General features: G+C 42.7%; 4 pseudogenes; 3 read left to right on the forward strand and 1 right to left on the reverse strand.

Annotated features, from left to right (window-relative positions):
* LOC125887275 (uncharacterized) overlaps window positions 1-17,816 on the reverse strand; it is a 753,166-nt pseudogene extending 735,350 nt beyond the window's left edge.
* On the forward strand, window positions 1,786-2,368 carry LOC125887951 (histone H1-like; annotated as a pseudogene).
* Window positions 11,461-11,846, forward strand: LOC125887968 (histone H2A-like; annotated as a pseudogene).
* LOC125887949 (histone H1-like) lies at window positions 15,575-16,257 on the forward strand (annotated as a pseudogene).
* Window positions 17,817-18,062: the final 246 nt, after the last annotated feature.

Genomic DNA, 18,062 nt, shown 5'->3' on the forward strand with positions numbered 1-18,062 from the left:
TAAATTTCAGTCAGTCTGCACTTACTTTTTAGTAAGTTTTACAGTCAAATTGTAATATTGCAACATTGGGCCTGGATGGGGGCAGAATTTGTGTATTTGCACTCACACTGTCAGAACATATATACTGAACTAAGGGTTCATTTGCTTTTTGCTTATACAAAGCTCTGTAACATTAAACATCATGAATAATAACCACACAACAGTCACAGTTTTATGAATCATAATTTATTCTAAAAAGAAAAATACAGGATGAAAACTTTGAGGCAGACGGAACTTAAATTAATGGGAGAAGACGGTGATGACAACTTTGTTTAAAAACCAGTGCCCGGTGTTCATGTACAGTGGTACTCCACAAAGCAGCTCCTTTCCTCTGACAAGCAGAGACGGACACTACAATTCTAGCCTTTATTGCACTGTCCTCTTTTGTCTTCACTGGGAAATGGATTATGTCCTAAGGCACATCCACTGGTGGACATGACCTCTTCTGAACAGTCACAGGTCTCTGTGGTGTTACTGTCATGGATGTCACTGGTGATAAGATGGCCACCTTGGTGTGTTGACAGTTGATTTTGTCTGAATAAGATGAGAAAAATATTACAAAACAGTATAATCAGTGAAATACTACTGTAAATAAGGTAAACAACAGAAATGGATTCCTACCAGGATGAGAGAAGATGCTAGATGAAGAAGATGCATCTCTTTCTTGGGAATATTGCAAGCTTTGCAGTCCCGCTTGTAGAGGAGCCAGGTGTTGATCACAACGAAGATGATGGTGTGTCAGAAGATGTAACTGTAGCAGTTGTGCGATTTCTTTGGAAACTTGTTTTTTTTCCAGCAAATGAGTCCAACAATCCACACCACCCATGTATTTATTGTAGGTACCCATAATGTAAGGCCTCTCAACTTTAAATTTTCCATTACCACGTTGCTATTATCATCAGTTAGATTCCTATATTTAATACTCAGATCTAAAGCCCCAAACCCCTGGGTCCTTTGCTTTTATGCATTCACTCGATTTAGGCTTCTTCTCAGATAATGAAGTTTTCTGACATTCAGGAATGATTAAAGTGAAACAGTGTATCTGTTTGAAACCACTTTATGCTTCCTCAGACAGATGACATGTGTTTAATCATTAATATTATCAACCCTTTAGTAATAAATAATTATATTTATTATTATTATCATCATCTAATGTATGATTTTCAATTTATATGAAAGTAATCCTCAGCAGATAACATGCTGACAGTTAAAAAGGTGAGCAGCTCTGATACAAGTCTGACTAAACGGCGGCCATCATCAGTGTGTTTGCTGCAGCCAAAATAACTTCAGTTTATAACAAAGTCATCAACAACAGATGGTTGTTTTTACACGGAGTCCCTGAACAAACATGTGGGCTGCTGGAAAACGGCTTTGGTGGAGCTGTGGTGCATTTGAAGTCATTTTAGGAGACAAATGAGTGTGAAAAGCTGAGCAGTGCTGGCCACGGCGGTGAATAAGTGAGGTTTGGAGGCTCCACAGACAAAATGCAGAGAGCATCAGAGCTCTACATGACTTGAATATGAAGAGACACAAGTCCGCTATCGGCTTCACTGTCAGCCTTCAGCACTTGTCCCACATTTAGTTTTTCACCTTTGTCAGTCAAGAGAAAACACAAGTGCTCCAGCTTTCACACTGCACAGAGGAGCCACTGGGCTGAGTCTCCATTCTCACGGTGTGTTTAAGGACAGCCTCCTGCTCGGAGCTTTCAACAGTCCAGTCAGACACTCTGTGTGTTAAGGCAAGAACATGGCAGAGAGACAGCTCCAGCTCCAGCCTGCCGCCGCGCCGGCCAAAGCCGCCAAGAAGAAGGCGCCGAGACCGAAGAAGACCGGTCCCAGCGTCGGCGAGCTCATCCTGAAAACTGTGGCCGCATCCAAGGAGCGGAGCGGCGTGTCTGCGGCCGCCCTCAAAAAGGCTCTGGCTGCCGGAGGCTACGATGTGGACAAGAACAAGTCCCGCGTCAAGACGGCCATCAAGGCCCTGGTGGCTAAGGGCTCTCTGGTCCAGACCAAAGGGACCGGGGCCTCCTTTTCAAGATGAGCAGAAGGCTGCCGAACCCAAGAAGGTCAAGAAGCCGCCAAGAAAGCCGCTCCTAAAGCCAAGAAGCCCGCAGCGGCCAAAAGCCCAAGACAGCGGCATAGCCAGCAGCCGAAAGTCTCCCAAGAAGGCCATGAAACCCGCAGCGGCCAAGAAAGCAGCCAAGAGCCCCAAGATGCAAGAGAAAAAGACCACTAAGAGCCCCAACAAGGTGGCCAGGCCCCTGCAGCCAAGAAAGCCCCTGCAAAGAAGGCAGCCCAAAGTCAAGAAAGCAGCAGCCAAGAAGAAGTGAGCTGTCATCAGCAAACTCACTACTAAAAGGCTTTTAAGAGCCACCCACATCATCCTTAAAGAGCACTCTGTCATTAATTCGTTAATTAATTAATAGGGTTTGTTTTTTTTGACTGCACGACTGTGCTTTGTTGGAGCTATAGTGGGCAATACAAAATAGAGACACATCTCTGATGTATTAATTCTGAATTCATTGTGTATTGTAAAATGAATAGTCATCTTATCTGTATACTATGACAAAAGTGTGCTCAGTTTATTGGAAAGAGTCATGATCCAGGCTTAGAAGAAATAATGATAATAAACAGGATCACTACTGCTATCATTAAACATGTATTGACATACAGTGGTAGAGCGTGGACTTGTTACTAGACAACTATATAGACTAATTTTATTAACTATAGCCCTTTAAATAGTTAACTTATATTATACTATTTTTTATATATATATATATATATATATATATATATATATATATATATATATATACACAAAGCAAAAAGATTAGATTTTTTTGGCCAGTTACGGTTAACTTAATTTTATCTGTCTCTCAAAAAGGCAGGGTGTTTTCACCTTATAATGCAGTCACATGAGACAGGCGTATATTAGAATTTCTTTTATTCTGCTTTTTGTGAAATCATGTCATTCACAATGCTTAATAAAACAGTGACGGAACAATTCAGACTAAAGAGACATCAGGAATTATCTTCAGAGAAAGTGGGTGGCTCTTAAAAGAGCCTTTGTGTTGATGGTTTTTTGTCAATAGGTTTACTTGGAGCTGGTGTACTTGGTGACGGCCTTGGTTACCAGACTTTTGACTTGGCCAGCATCCCGCCTTGACGTGCGGTATTATTTTTGGAAGCTAAATCATGGTGGAGCGCTTGTTGTAGTGAGCCAGACGGTGAATTAAACAGGCGATGCGCTTGAAGATGTCGCTCACAAACGAGTTCATTGATGCCCATATTGGACGAGATGCCGGTGTCGGGTGGTGACCTGCTTCAGCACTTCAGCACGTAGATGGCGTAGCTCTTTATTGGTCAACTTTCGTTTCTGCCTGGTCTTGCTGACGCTCCTTATTACTGCTTTCTTTGAGCCTTCTTGGGCGCTCTGTCACGGTGCTCTGTCTCTCAATGTGACATGATCTGAAAGCATGCACAGACACAGATGTTGATTGGCTCCTTGAATGGCGTCATCGAGCGCAGAGGAGTCTATTTGTATCCGGACCTGATGCAAATAAGACTGTGTTGTTGCTCGCACTGGATATATCAGCTGAAGCTGAGGAACAATACAGTGGGTGGGTGAGGGGAGAAAGAAGAAAGAAAATCAAGTTATTTAAAAAGTTAAAAGAAATAGTCGGCGTTGCGTTAAATACAAAATTATTAAGCTATTTAGATAGTAAATGATACATACCCTGTTATAAATGATATAATTGATGCCACTCCTTTTCAAATTACATACGAAAGAAATTATTAGATCAAATCTGTTCAAAAGCTGCTCTCTCTGATCTGTACAGGATTTTAAATCCTCACATCATCCATCTAAGCTGTTCAGACTTCAGAACAAAAACTAGAAAAAAAACACATATCTTTTCAAATCTGATAGGATTAAAATAGGATTTTTGGAAGTTCTGGGAAAGACAGACACACAGACACAGACACACAGACACACAGACACACACACACACACACACACACACACACACACACACACACACACACTCTAATTAGTGCATGTGAATGTAGAAACTTAAACTAAAATAGGTTCAAAGCTTAGTCTGTTAATTTATTGGATGTTATTTAAATGATTCTTCAACTCAAATGCTTGTTAGTAAAAATTGTGTGTTGTGAGTAGAGGATTTTTTCGGAGAGGAGGAGTTTTTTCGGAAAAACCTAGACTCTGACAAAATGAGTGGTCGTGGCAAGGGAGGAAAATAGTTGAGTCACCCGAACCCGTCAGCGCTCGCAAGGGCAGAGAGCCCAATGGCTCCCCTCAGCAACACGCCCAGGTGCTCTGAGAAGTTCAGCCAGAACTGGGTGTGACTGAAGTACACAGGTAAGGGCGAACTTCCCACCAGAGACTATGTCGGTCAGAGCCTTTTGTTTGATTCTTGCTGGATCAATGCCACAGACATTTACTCCTTCATTGCTCTACCAAATAGAAGAGACTTTGAACTGTGTTTCTTCCAAGAGGCTCCTTTCAGGCACTTCCTGGAAATTCAAGCAGCTAAACATGCTGAGGAAAAATGGAGAGATTGGACTATTGAATCATCCATACAAACTGACGTCATCATTCTGGTAGTCAAATTCTGGACCGGCAGAATATCCGACTGTGACATAGATCTATATTTACAACGATACTGCACTATTCTACATTGCACTAAACCACTGGATAAATTTGGCATCTGGTACGGAGTCAGAAAGTACAAGGTCAAGATGCACAGACAGACATCGGTCAAAATACTGCAATACCAAGTTCCATCTCTCTTGGACCACAATGGTCGCATCATATTACCCCGGACAGTCATCTAGCTGCTTCATATGCAACAGTACCGACCATCAGGTAAAACAATGTCACACTGTCAAATGCTGGAAGTGCAGCGGTTTGGGTCACAAGGCCAAATACTGTTCAGCAGAAGTCTCGTGCAGCCTGTGTGGAGGAACAGGTCACACCTTTTTCGCCTGCCCTGACTCCTATGCAAACAAAGCAAGAGCACAGAAGCAGCCGAGTCTACCGCCGACACACCAGCGGCCGCCCGGTCTGTTGTTGGATGAGCAGCCTGACACTCCCCCTGTCCAGCTGCCGCAGCCCAGCAGTCAGCCTGCCTATCAGCAGCAGCCCTCCAGAGAGTCCACCATCGAGCATCGCCAGCGGCAGCCCCGCCCTCAGCAGCAGCAAAACACTCCACCTGTCCAGCAGATGCAGGAGCAGCCCAGCACTCAGCCGGCTCAGCGGCAGCCCTGTCCTCAACCTGCCGCTCGGCAGCAGCCCCCCGGAGAGTCCACCACTGAGCAGTGTGACACTCCACCCGTGTAGCAGCAGCACCAGCAGCAGCAGCAGCAGCTTCCTGTAGCGGAGCTACAGCCACCAGCGCCTCCTGACGACATCTCCTCTCTGTCAGGTGAGGGCAATTTAGTTATTGACAGTGAGGAATATAGTGATGACAATGATATAGAGAGTGTTGATGAAAATGATGAACAAAGATATGAAAGTGCCAGCGAGAGTCCCAGCTCTGAGTGAGACCAGTGAGATGTTGACAGCTGGCCAGCGAGCCAGCAGCACCCCTCCCTTCTCCTCCTGATGCAGAGTCTGCTTCATCCGAGAGTACCTCCTTCTGCCCCACACCTGAGTTTCCTGCTTCGAGCAGTAATGAGTCAAACAGTGAGGTCCTGACTGAGTTAGGTGGAAAGAAAAGGCCAGTTCACTTTACCTCCCATAAAAAGGAGAAACGGCTTGATGACAAGCCTACACCTTAAGACTGACATCAGCTCTTACCATGGGTGTTCTTAAAGATGCCACCTGGAATGCTCGTGGTATTCAGAGTTTGTCATTAAGGAAAGAAAAAAAATGAATATCTCCTTAATACTAACTTTGATGTATTATGTACTCAAGAACTGAGACTGACTACGAACAATCATGTTGAAAATGTTAGTCAACTGTGGCAAAAAGGGAAATGTGTAATATCTATAGGTGAAAGTAAAGCTGATGGTGTTGGTATATTTTTCAGACATCATGATGTTAACATAATCAGAAGAAGAGATATTATTCCAGGAAGACTTCTGATGCTGGATTGTTACTATCAAGGTGAAAAATATCGCATTATTAACCTGCACACAGCGCCAGATGCTCGTAAGAAAGTCCAGTTATTTAAAAGACTTTGAGAATTGTTATTGGTTGGATATAAAATTATTTTATGTGGTGATTTTAATACAGTAACAGATGAAAATGACAGGTGCAGCACAGTCTCATTTAAACCGAGCCCAGAAGGTAAACTCTTAAAAGAAATCTGTAATGAAGCTAAATTAACAGATGTATGTAGAGCTGTTCATCCTTCTGGTCTTCTTTTTACAAGGTTTGACAGTAAAACCAAAACTTGTATCGATAGGATTCACGTGTCTTCACATTTTAATGTATCTCATTATTCTGCAGTTTTCAGCGACTTCTCTGATCACTTCTTAGTGAAAACATTTCTGTCATGTGGAACCCCCACTAACAGAGGTTTCTGGAAACTTAACACCCAGTGTTTAAAGCATATAGATTCATTAATAGAACTGAAACAAGAGATCCGTAAAATAATACAGCTAAAAAGTCTATCCAAATCTGATATTAAGTTGAGGAAAATATTAAAACATAGAATAAAAGATTTCTTTAAATATAAATGTAGAGAAATAAATGTAGTTAGAAATATAAATTATGATACATTAATGAAGACATATATTAATCTTAAACAGAAGAAGGAGCGATCTATGGCAGAGGAAGAAACTATGTCAGATATTAAATTCGAAATAGATAAATATAACAATGAACTGTTGTATGGTATCTATAATCAGTCAGAATTTGAGGGCAGAGGAAATTTAATCCATGCAATTAAATCAAGACACAAACGAATCCAAAATAAATTTATTAAATCTATTAAAAATAATCTAGGTGATACTGTCCATGGTGAAAAGCAGAAAAGAGAAGTGATCAGAGACCTTTGTGCTGATGCATATAAAAAAAAATAGAAACAGAAGTTGACTGTGTAAATATTTTGTTAAAACATGTCCCTTTATACAGCTCTCTGACCTTCACTGAACTCGCAGGTAATATCCGAAAAGATGAAGTGGTGAATGCTATTCAACAATTAAACTCTAGTAAAAGTCCTGGTCCAGATGGACTGCCCACTGAGCTTTATCAGTTATATATTGATGATGTAATTGACCTCCTCACTGCGATGTTTAACGAAGGTTTAAACAGCGGCTGTATGGGGGACTCATTTTATCAAGGAGTTTTATGTTTGTTGTATAAGAAAGGTGATGACACTGACATAGATAACTACAGACATATAACTATTATGAATACAGATTATAAAATATTTGCTAAAATAATTATGAATAGATTACATGATATATTAGATAAAATTATAGATAAAGAACAAACCTGTGCAATTAAAGGAAGATTAAAGTGGGATAACCTGAGCATCCTTAGAGAAACAAACCAGACAAAGGATTCTTTATTGTTGGGCTGGATAAAAAGAAAGCCTTTGATTACATTTCCAGAGATTATCTCTGGGCTGTAATGAAGGCTTATGGTTTACCTGGTGACTTTATTCATGTAGTTAAATGTCTGTATGTGAAGTCAAATGTCTGTGTAAATGTAAATGGTGTTTTATCTGAGCCCTTTGAGGTCGAGAGAGGGGTCAAACAGGGCTGCCCTCTTAGTGCTGCTTTGTACATTTTGGCCATAAGCCCTTTAATCAAAATAATCAACTCTGAAAGTTTAATCTCTGGTATATGTGTGGGTCACATGCCCAAGTTTACAGCAATTGCTTACGCTGATGACGTCACTGTTACTATAAAGAACCAATTGGAAATGGACGTTCTAACTAATCATTTAAATCTGTATGAACTAGCATCTGGTGCTAAGTTGAACCATAGTAAAACAGAGGGAGTTTGGATCGGAGACGAGAGGGACAAACCTAACATTAATGTTCAAATTAATCACGAAATAAAAATTTTGGGTATAACATTCAGTAGTAATGATTGTAGTGAAAGAAGCTGGGAGAAAAAATTGACTGAAACCAAAGAAGAAGTAAAAAAATGGGAGAACAAAGGTACCAGTTATAAAGATAAGATAAGAGATAAGATAAGATAAGAGATAAGATACACCTTTATTGATCCCACAATTGAGAAATTCCAGTGTTACAGCAGTCAAAGGGAAAGAGTCAGATTAAAGATTTCAAAATTTAAAAACGTAAAACAAACTAGGCATGCAAAAAGAGTACAAAAATACAAGAAACAGCAATAAATAATAATAACAATGAGCAGTAAATAAAAAGTGAGCAATGGATTAAAGTGAACATATTTAATGCAAAGTGAATATTGTATGTGCAAATAAACAACAACAACAACATGGGGGACAGTTATGCTTATTATGGTGTCCATAAAGTGTCCATAGTGTCCCTAAAGTGTCCATGGTGCAGTCTACTGTGAGCAGTGCTGGTTATGTAGCCTGACAGCAGCAGGCAGGAAGGACCTGCGATAGCGTTCCTTCACACACTTTGGGTGAATCAGTCTATCGCTGAAGGAGCTCTCCAGAGCTTTTATCTCCTCCTGCAGGGGGTGGGAGTCATTAGTCCTCAGAGATGACAGCTTGGCTGTCGTCCTCCTTTCTCCCACCACCTGTACAGAGTCCAGAGAGCATCCCAGGACAGAGTTGGTCTTCTTGATCAGCTTGTCCAGTCTCTTCCTATCTGCAGCAGAGACGCTGCTGCCCCAGCAGACCACTCCGTAAAAGATGGTTGATGCCACCGCAGTGTCAAAGAAGGTCTTCAGGAGTGCCCCCTGCACTCCAAAAGACCTGAGCCGCCTCAGCAGGTAGAGTCTGCTTTGGCCTTTCCTGTATAAAACCAGAATCAACATCATTAATCATCAATAAACTGATCCGCAAGGCCAGTGACATCGTGGGAACGGAGTGTGACTCTCTGATGGTGGTGTCAGAGAGGAAGATGCTGTCTAAGCTACGAACTATCTTGGACAATGTCTCACACCCACTCCACCATGTGCTGGTCAGGCACAAGAGTACTTTCAGTGGGAGACTACCACCAAGATGTACCACTGAGCGCCACAGGAAATCATTCCTGCCTGTGGCCATCAAACTGTACAACTCCTCCCTCTGAGTGGCCCTGAGACTATTTCACACACTGCAATAATCTAATTTAACTTGTGCAATAACCCCATTCACCCAGACTGTATATATTCTGTTTGTGTAAATAATCTTGTTCAGTTTACTATATATGTTTGTTAATAATTCCTATTTATTTAAATAGATATTTGTAAATACTATTGTTTAAATTTCTTATATTTTCTCATATCTTTCCTCTCTTGCAAGGAGCACCTGTAACATAAATAATTTCCCCTCGGGGATCAATAAAGTATTTCTGATTCTGATTCTGATTCTGAAAACTTTCATCCAAAACGTCCAAACTCCTCTTCCTGGCTAACATCTTTCCTCCTTCAGATAAAATGATAATGAAATTAAACAGTGTGTTAATCTAGTGTGGGGTACAACCAGAGAGGTCACTAAAAGAGAAATAATGTATAAAGGTAAGGAATATGGGGGTTTGGGGCCTGTAGACCTGGGCATTAAATTAAAGGTCGCTTTTGTTATAAATGTATCTGCTGCCTTCCTCAGAAATGCTCTCTGGATAGGGAACAGATCATTGTGGAGAAAAAGGAGAGGAGAGGCAGAACTGGCCCATATTATAAATTATTATATGCTGATTATCTAGTGGAACACCAACATTTGAATATGGATCGGTGTAGTTCATTCAGCAAACATATTTTTAATACAATTAATAATTATAAATATGGAAGCCTTATAAAATATAACCACATATCTGATAATCATAGCAATGAAGTGATAAATATATTAAAAAATAAAACCATGTCAGAGAGCATTAGAGACAACAGATGGCTGACATCAGTGGGCAGACTCCCAGTGAGAGCAGTTGTTTCATGGAGTTGTTACGTTTCCACCAAAATATGTCCAATGATCAACTGCTCCGAGCCAGAAACTCAAGAACATCTGCTAATGAATTGTTACAGAGCACAAGAGGTGTGGAGCATTTTAAAAGGTCTGGGTGTGAATTTTAAAGTGTGCTACAAATCTGTTATGTATGGACTCTTGGATGAGAAGATGCCCCCGAAACACAACGAGTTGTTTCAAATGATCATCAGTGTAGTCTGTGTTAAAATATGGAAGACAAGATGTGCCATGACTCGACATCAGACTGTCATAGACAGCAACATGGTCGTGAGGCAGGTACTCAGAGACCTCTGGAGGAGGAAAACGATGGACAAATCTAAGTGCCTCCCCTGGCACATCTTGGATCTGTAACTCTGACTAAAGGACACTTCCCATCCTTTTGGTTGTATTGTATTGTCTTGTCTTGACTAATTTGTATGCTGATAAATTCTGTCTGTACTTGTATTTGAAATTAAATAAAGTTCATTTAAAAAAAAAAAAAAAAAAGTAGAGGAGTGAGCTCTTGAGTGAGGAGTGAGGTGGCTCTTAAAAGAGCCGTTGTGGTTTGTGGAGCAGCAGCGGCAGCAGAGAGTTTAAGCTCTCTCTCCGCGGATGCGACGGGCCAGCTGGATGTCTTTGGGCATGATGGTGACTCTCTTGGCGTGGATGGCGCACAGGTTGGTGTCCTCAAACAGGCCCACCAGGTAAGCCTCACTGGACTCCTGCAGAGCCATGACAGCGGAGCTCTGGAAGCGCAGGTCGGTCTTGAAATCCTGAGCGATTTCTCGGACCAGGCGCTGGAAGGGCAGCTTGCGGATGAGCAGCTCCGTGGATTTCTGGTAGCGACGGATCTCTCAGAGCCACGGTACCGGGCCTGTAACGGTGAGGCTTCTTCACGCCGCCGGTGGCCGGGGCGCTCTTACGGGCAGCCTTGGTGGCCAGCTGCTTCCTCGGAGCTTTGCCTCCGGTGGATTTACGAGCGGTCTGCTTGGTTCTTGCCATGATTTCTCCTTTCTCTGATCAGGATAATAACGAAATATTACGGGGAGACACGCTGCTTTTCAACTCTGAGACCGGCTGTAAAAATTGTGACGTTGCTTCAGACCTCCGGCTCCTGATTGGTGAGGGGCTCCTACGGAGCTCAGCACCGCCTGAAGGAGCGACCCACCGCCCACATCTCCGCTGCTTATTGGCTGAAAATCCTTTCAAAAGATCCGCCAAAATTCAGGCTGGGCCGCCCTCTGCTACTCTGCTGAAGCCTCTTTTCTGGTTGGTCTGGCAGGAGCCGGCCCGCGCTCCGTGGATATATAGAGGAGAGTTTCAGCTGCTGAGGGAACACTTGTCTTTGTCCCGACTTTAGAGAGCATCTGAAAAATGAGTGGCCGCGGAAAAACCGGAGGTAAAGCCAGAGCCAAGGCGAAGACCCGCTCCTCCCGTGCTGGGCTCCAGTTCCCAGTCGGCCGTGTCCACAGGCTGCTGCGCAAAGGAAACTATGCGGAGCGTGTCGGTGCCGGCGCCCCGTCTACCTGGCGGCTGTGCTGGAGTACCTGACCGCTGAGATCCTGGAGTTGGCTGGAAACGCTGCCCGCGACAACAAGAAGACCCGTATCATCCCCCGTCACCTGCAGCTGGCTGTCCGCAACGACGAGGAGCTCAACAAGCTGCTGGGCGGAGTGACCATCGCTCAGGGCGGCGTGCTGCCCAACATCCAGGCTGTTCTGCTGCCCAAGAAGACCGAGAAGGCCGCCAAGTCCAAGTAAACCTGGACACTCTTTGGCTGCTGGAAACTGGCCCCCAAACGGCTCTTTTAAGAGCCACACACTCCCCTCATAAAGAGCTCTGATTCTCATGTCGCAGATGTAAATAATCAATTACGAGTAAAAAAATTTTTTTCTATCTAATGTCCTGCTATAAATCTTTGACAATGAAAAAACACAATTATCCCAAATGTACATGTTTTGAAAAAGCAGTCCCGTGATAATAGTGTCAAAGTAAGAATAAACTAACAACTAAAGGAGATCATAAAGGGGCATAAAATGCTTCAAAAGTAGTTAACCTTTCTGAAATAATCCCCAGAGGATCTGAACAATTTAAGTCATTCAAAGTGACCAGAAATACAGAAAGCAAAGATACAGAGTCAGAGAGAGATGCTACCAGATACAAGATGGAGGCAGCTAATGACTAAATAGCCTACTGAACGAACCTCAAAGGACATAAAGCACAACAGTGTACAAACAGTACGCTGTGGGTGGCCTGGCAAAAACTACGCACAGGGCATATTAATTTCAATTGATAATATTAAGCTGAACCCATCAGGAGAGGCTGAGCCACTGTTTGTTTTTTGTTCAGTGTATTTATTGACATTAATGGAGGTGGTCACCAGTTGACAATCTTAGAGGGCCTGGATCGAGCTATTTTAAATACTTTATTTTTCTGTATGAGTCCTATTTCACAAACGTGGACAGACTTGGCCTAACCTGTCATTTTCACAGGTGTCCTCTCAGATGAAAGTTCTCATGGATTGTTTAGTGATCGGGTGACTGTCATCCAGCTGAAGATTGGGTCTCATTTGTTTTTTTCACTTTTTTCCCCCCCAATAATCATCACTTGGATTTGTTTGTTTATATCTTCATTGACACATGAGGTTGAGCAATTATCGGGCCAGCTGATGAGTGGATGTTCTAAGCTACTGAGTTTAAATTACCCATTATAGTTGTTTGTACAGTAGATAAGTCCACAATACTCTTTAGTTTACACATAAATGCCAGCCTTCATATTTAATTGTTTTATAAAATGTCTTGTTTTGGAATTGTGTTTGGTTTTGTATCCTCTGGAGGCTCCAGACTTGTTTTATATAATCTTGAAATAATTTATTGAATATATCCCTCTTTTGCTGTGTAGGTTTTGATATTTGTGCAATTTAATTCTGGTAGAAGTTGTTGTATGCTGCCTGACTGTCATGTCCCCAGTCAGTGTGATCAACAGGGCTCCTCTGGGATAGTCATGAAACACATCAGTAATTATCATCTTAAGTATAACATTCATTATTCTGACATGGGCCATTCTCCATAATTACTACCTTTACTTTTGGTACTTTAAGAATATGTGATAGTAATAATTTGTATTGTTGAGAAAGTAAAACTTTGAATGCAGCACTTGTAACAGAGTATTAAATTGCTCCTTTTTAAAGATCAGAGTTCTTACAGAACTGGTCAATTAGGACAACTTTCATAAAGCAACTCAACTATAAACTTGTGAAGTTTAGTTGTTAATCATTGTTGTCCTGTTGGTGTCAGTCAATAAGTCACCTCACACCTCTGTTTCTACAGTAAATACATCTGATCGCAGGGAAGGTTACATGTTTTATGCGTGTGCTCAGTCTCGCTCAGAAGAAACTGAGGTGAGCAGGCTAAGCAAGTAAATTGGTTACTCAGATAAAGGAGATAAACGCTTGCTTCAGGGACTTCTACACGGAATTGTATTCCAGTAGAGTAAATGCCTCTGAAGCTGATTTTTCCAACTTTTTTGCCAGTCTAAAGGTTCCTCAATTAGACAGTGCATCACAAGATGATATGGATGCTCCACTTTCTAAAAGTGATGTCTTGAATGCTATTCAGGCCTTCCCCTCTGGAAAAGCAGCAGGCCCAGACGGCTTTGGCTGTGAATTTTACAAAGCATTCCATGAAAAAGTTGTCCCTTTCATGCTTAGGATGGTGAATGACTCCATGCGAAATAAGAAGCTCCTCAGCTCATTGTATGGCTAAAAGATTGGGTCATCATATTTCAGTTTTGTGATGTTGAATATACGTGGATGATTTACTGATCTGTTTATCGGACCCAGTAGTCTCTGTTCCCGACCTCCTGACCTACACTAAATCATTAAGCAGACTGTCAGGATTACAATCAACTGGGAAAAATTGTGAGTTTATGCCTTTGAAGAATAATTTGTGTCCTGTATTCTTCAAATCTTTGCCATTTAAATTACTCGCTACCCACATTAAATAAACCCCCTCACATTTCTAAAGCCCAGTTATAGAAGAATGCAAATAAATAAATAAATACACTGATTGATTAATATGTGTTTTGTCTGTGGGTGTGAACATGGTGACTTTGTCTCAATCCATTTTCTTCCCTGTAAATCCATGTGATCATTGATTGATAACCCAGGTCTGTTTCAAAGTCATGAAATCAACCAGACTTGATGTTGTTCGCTCGCAGTAGCTCCAAACAGCTTTATGAAACAGATTCTGATTCAGTCTGTTTGATTAATTCAAGACGGGCTGTTGTAATAAGACCTTCTTTTCTGAGTCACCTCAGAGGAATACCAGCACAGTATTATAAATTCAGGTAGAGATCAGGAAACACATTTGGACAATAAAGGTACCTCAATGCCTCATTGGGTCATTTGTACAAATACAGTAGAGTTCTGTGATGAAGCTATGATGCCTGAATTATGCTGCTGTGAGAAAATGGGCTGTAGGCCTATATGTGGGACAGCCCACACAGAGTTTTAGAGCGAGAAGCACAGATCTGTTTTTAAAGCACCAAAGAGCAGCTCAGTCGCTGTCCAAGGTCCTGTTTTATGGCATTTGTTTCTCATCTTGGTAGTTTCAGTTGACAGTGAGCTGTGATGCTGCCACCAGGCTGCAGTCTTTGTATTGGACCACAGACACTGACACATAACATGTGGAGCAAAGGGAAATAAGAAACAGAGATGTCTTCACCACAGGATGATCAATAACATGCACACAACATGTGCTCTGGATTTAATCTTTTATCAAGAAAGGGCAAACACTATGTGTAACATTTAAAGTCACATACTACTTCCACAGACAGCTGACATGTATCTGTCGGTGTGGTTGATCATTAATAGTACAACTACTAACTATTTAAATCTAAAGGAGTCACAGCAGCAGCAGCAGCAGCAGCAGCTCTGATGGTCAGTCTGGCTGAACTGCACCATGAGCCTCGGCCATCATTATTGTGTTTGCTGACACCAGAATAACTTCAGTTTATAACAAAGTCATCAGCAGCAGATGGTTGTTTTTACACGGAGTCCCTGAACAAACATGTGGGCTGCTGGAAAACGGCTTTGGTGGAGCTGTGGTGCATTTGAAGTCATTTTAGGAGACAAATGAGTGGGAAAAGCCGCTGAGCAGTGCTGGCCACGGCGGTGAATAGGTGAGGTTTGGAGGCTCCACAGACAAAATGCAGAGAGCATCAGAGCTCTACATGACTTGAATATGAAGAGACACAAGTCCGCTATCGGCTCCCTTCACTGTCAGCCTTCAGCACTTGTCCCACATTTAGTTTTTCACCTTTTGTCAGTCAAGAGAAAACACAAGTGCTCCAGCTTTCACACTGCACAGAGGAGCCACGGGCTGGGTTGAGTCTCCACGGTTCTCACGGTGTGTTTAAGGACAGCCTCCTGCTCGGAGCTTTTAACAGTCCAGTCAGACACTCTCGTGTGTTACTAGGCAAGAACAACATGGCAGAGACAGCTCCAGCTCCAGCTCCGGCCGCCGCGCCGGCCAAAGCCGCCAAGAAGAAGGCGCCGAGACCGAAGAAGACCGGTCCCAGCGTCGGCGAGCTCATTCTGAAAACTGTGGCCGCATCCAAGGAGCGGAGCGGCGTGTCTGCGGCCGCCCTCAAGAAGGCTCTGGCTGCCGGAGGCTACGATGTGGAAAGAACAAGTCCCGCGTCAGGACCGCCATCAAAGCCCTGGTGGCTAAGGGCTCTCTGGTCCAGACCAAAGGGACCGGGGCCTCCGGCTCCTTCAAGATGAGCAAGAAGGCTGCCGAACCCAAGAAGGTCAAGAAGCCGGCCAAGAAAGCCGCTCCTAAAGCCAAGAAGCCCGCAGCGGCCAAAAAGCCCAAGACAGCGGCAGCTAAGAAGCCAGCAGCCGCTAAGAAGTCTCCCAAGAAGGCCAAGAAACCCGCAGCGGCCAAGAAAGCAGCCAAGAGCCCCAAGAAGGCTGCAAAGAGCCCGAAAAAGACCACCAAGAGCCCCAAGAAGGTGGCCAAAAAGGCCCCTGCAGCCAAGAAAGCCCCCGCAAAGAAGGCAGCCAAGCCCAAAGTCAAGAAAGCAGCAGCCAAGAAGAAGTGAGCTGTCATCAGTCTCATCAACAAACTACTCACTAAAAGGCTCTTTTAAGAGCCACCCACATCATCCTTAAAGAGCATTTTCATTTATTATCCTTTCAATAAAAAACTAGTTTGATTAAATATTTATTATGTATAGCTACTGAATATTAATTTTTTATGGCCTAATTACAAAAGTAAAAACAAAGAGCTAAATGTTCTTTCATCATCTTATCATAATTAATTATAAACATGTTTTTCTTACAGTTGTGTTTTCAGTGGTGGAATGTAGGCTTAGGTGCTACTTTGAGTATTTTCATTTTATAGGCTATTTCTGCATCTCCTTACTCCATTACATTTATCTGACAGACATATCAACAAATAAATGATGAGGTATTATTAAACTACCCATATGATTATTAAATTAATTCATTAAAATGTCCATCTTGTCCAACTGGACAAGCTGATCAAGAAGGCCAGCTCTGCCCTGGGATGCTCTCTGGACTCTGTGCAGGTGGTTGGAGACAGAGATAACAGCTCGGCTGTCATCCTCCTGAGGACTAACACTCCCACCCCCTGCAGGAGGAGATAAAAACTCTGGAGAGCTCCTTGAGTGATAGACTGATTCACCCAAAGCGTGTGAAGGAACACTATCGCAGGTCCTTCCTGCCTGCTGCTGTCAGGCTACATAACCAGCACTGCTGATAATCAGTTGCACCATGGACATGTTATAAACACCATCATGAACATTACTGTTCCCCTTGTTGTTGCTTTTTGCACATACAATCAATTTGCACTAGATATGCTCTCTTTAATCCATTGCTCATTATATTATTATTATTATTATTATTATTAATTGGCGTTTCTTATTCTTATTCATATTATTGTATTTTCTTTTGCATGCCTTTTTAGTTTTTGATATTTTTTTATCTGACTCTTTCTGCTTGGCCACTGTAACAGGAATTTCTGGAATTGTGGCATCAATAAAGGTCTGTCTTATCTTATTGTTACCTACAGCAGATCATCATACTTTTCAGACAGTCCACGCAATGAGGTGTGTGAAAATTCGTTTGTGACAGTGGAGGTTTCAGATATACCCGACGGCCAGTCCAGGCCTGCTCTCAGTCGGTTTTTGAGTAAGCATTAATATTGTTGCCACGATTGCGTAACATAGATGGTACTCTGGACACTTGTATCCTTAATCCTTAATGAGTGACTCAGAGGAAACCACGTCAAATGGGAATATACAGCGGTATCACATCAACAGAAACGAGCTCTTGAGGTGATGTGGGTGACTCTTAAAAGAGCCGTTGTGTTGCAGTGAGCTGAGACGGTGATTTAACCTCCGAAGCCGTACAGAGTGCGGCCCTGCCTCTTGAGAGCATACACCACATCCATGGCGGTCACAGTCTTCCTCTTGGCGTGCTCGGTATAGGTGACGGCATCACGGATGACATTCTCCAGGAACACCTTCAGCACACCGCGGGTCTCCTCGTAGATCAGACCGGAGATACGCTTCACTCCACCACGGCGAGCCAGACGGCGGATAGCGGGTTTGGTGATTCCCTGGATGTTATCACGGAGAACTTTGCGGTGACGCTTGGCGCCTCCTTTCCCGAGTCCTTTTCCTCCCTTGCCGCGACCGCTCATTTCGTCAGAGTCTACTTTGAACCGAAGCAAAAAGTGAAAGTTGGACGTTGTGAACGTGGGGAAATAAATCCTTGCTGCGGACGTAGTTGAGCTCTGCTGGGCGGAGACATTTGTTCTAACAATAGAAACTAGGACACTGATGAACCCTTCACCTTCACAGTAGAGGCCGGAAATTACTGTTCTACTGTGAGTGACTCATCTTTAAACCACCTTTTTGTCTCTTTTTTATGAGAATAAAAACCAGTT

This window comes from Epinephelus fuscoguttatus, linkage group LG4 (assembly GCF_011397635.1).
Source record: "Epinephelus fuscoguttatus linkage group LG4, E.fuscoguttatus.final_Chr_v1".
Lineage (NCBI taxonomy): Eukaryota > Metazoa > Chordata > Actinopteri > Perciformes > Serranidae > Epinephelus > Epinephelus fuscoguttatus.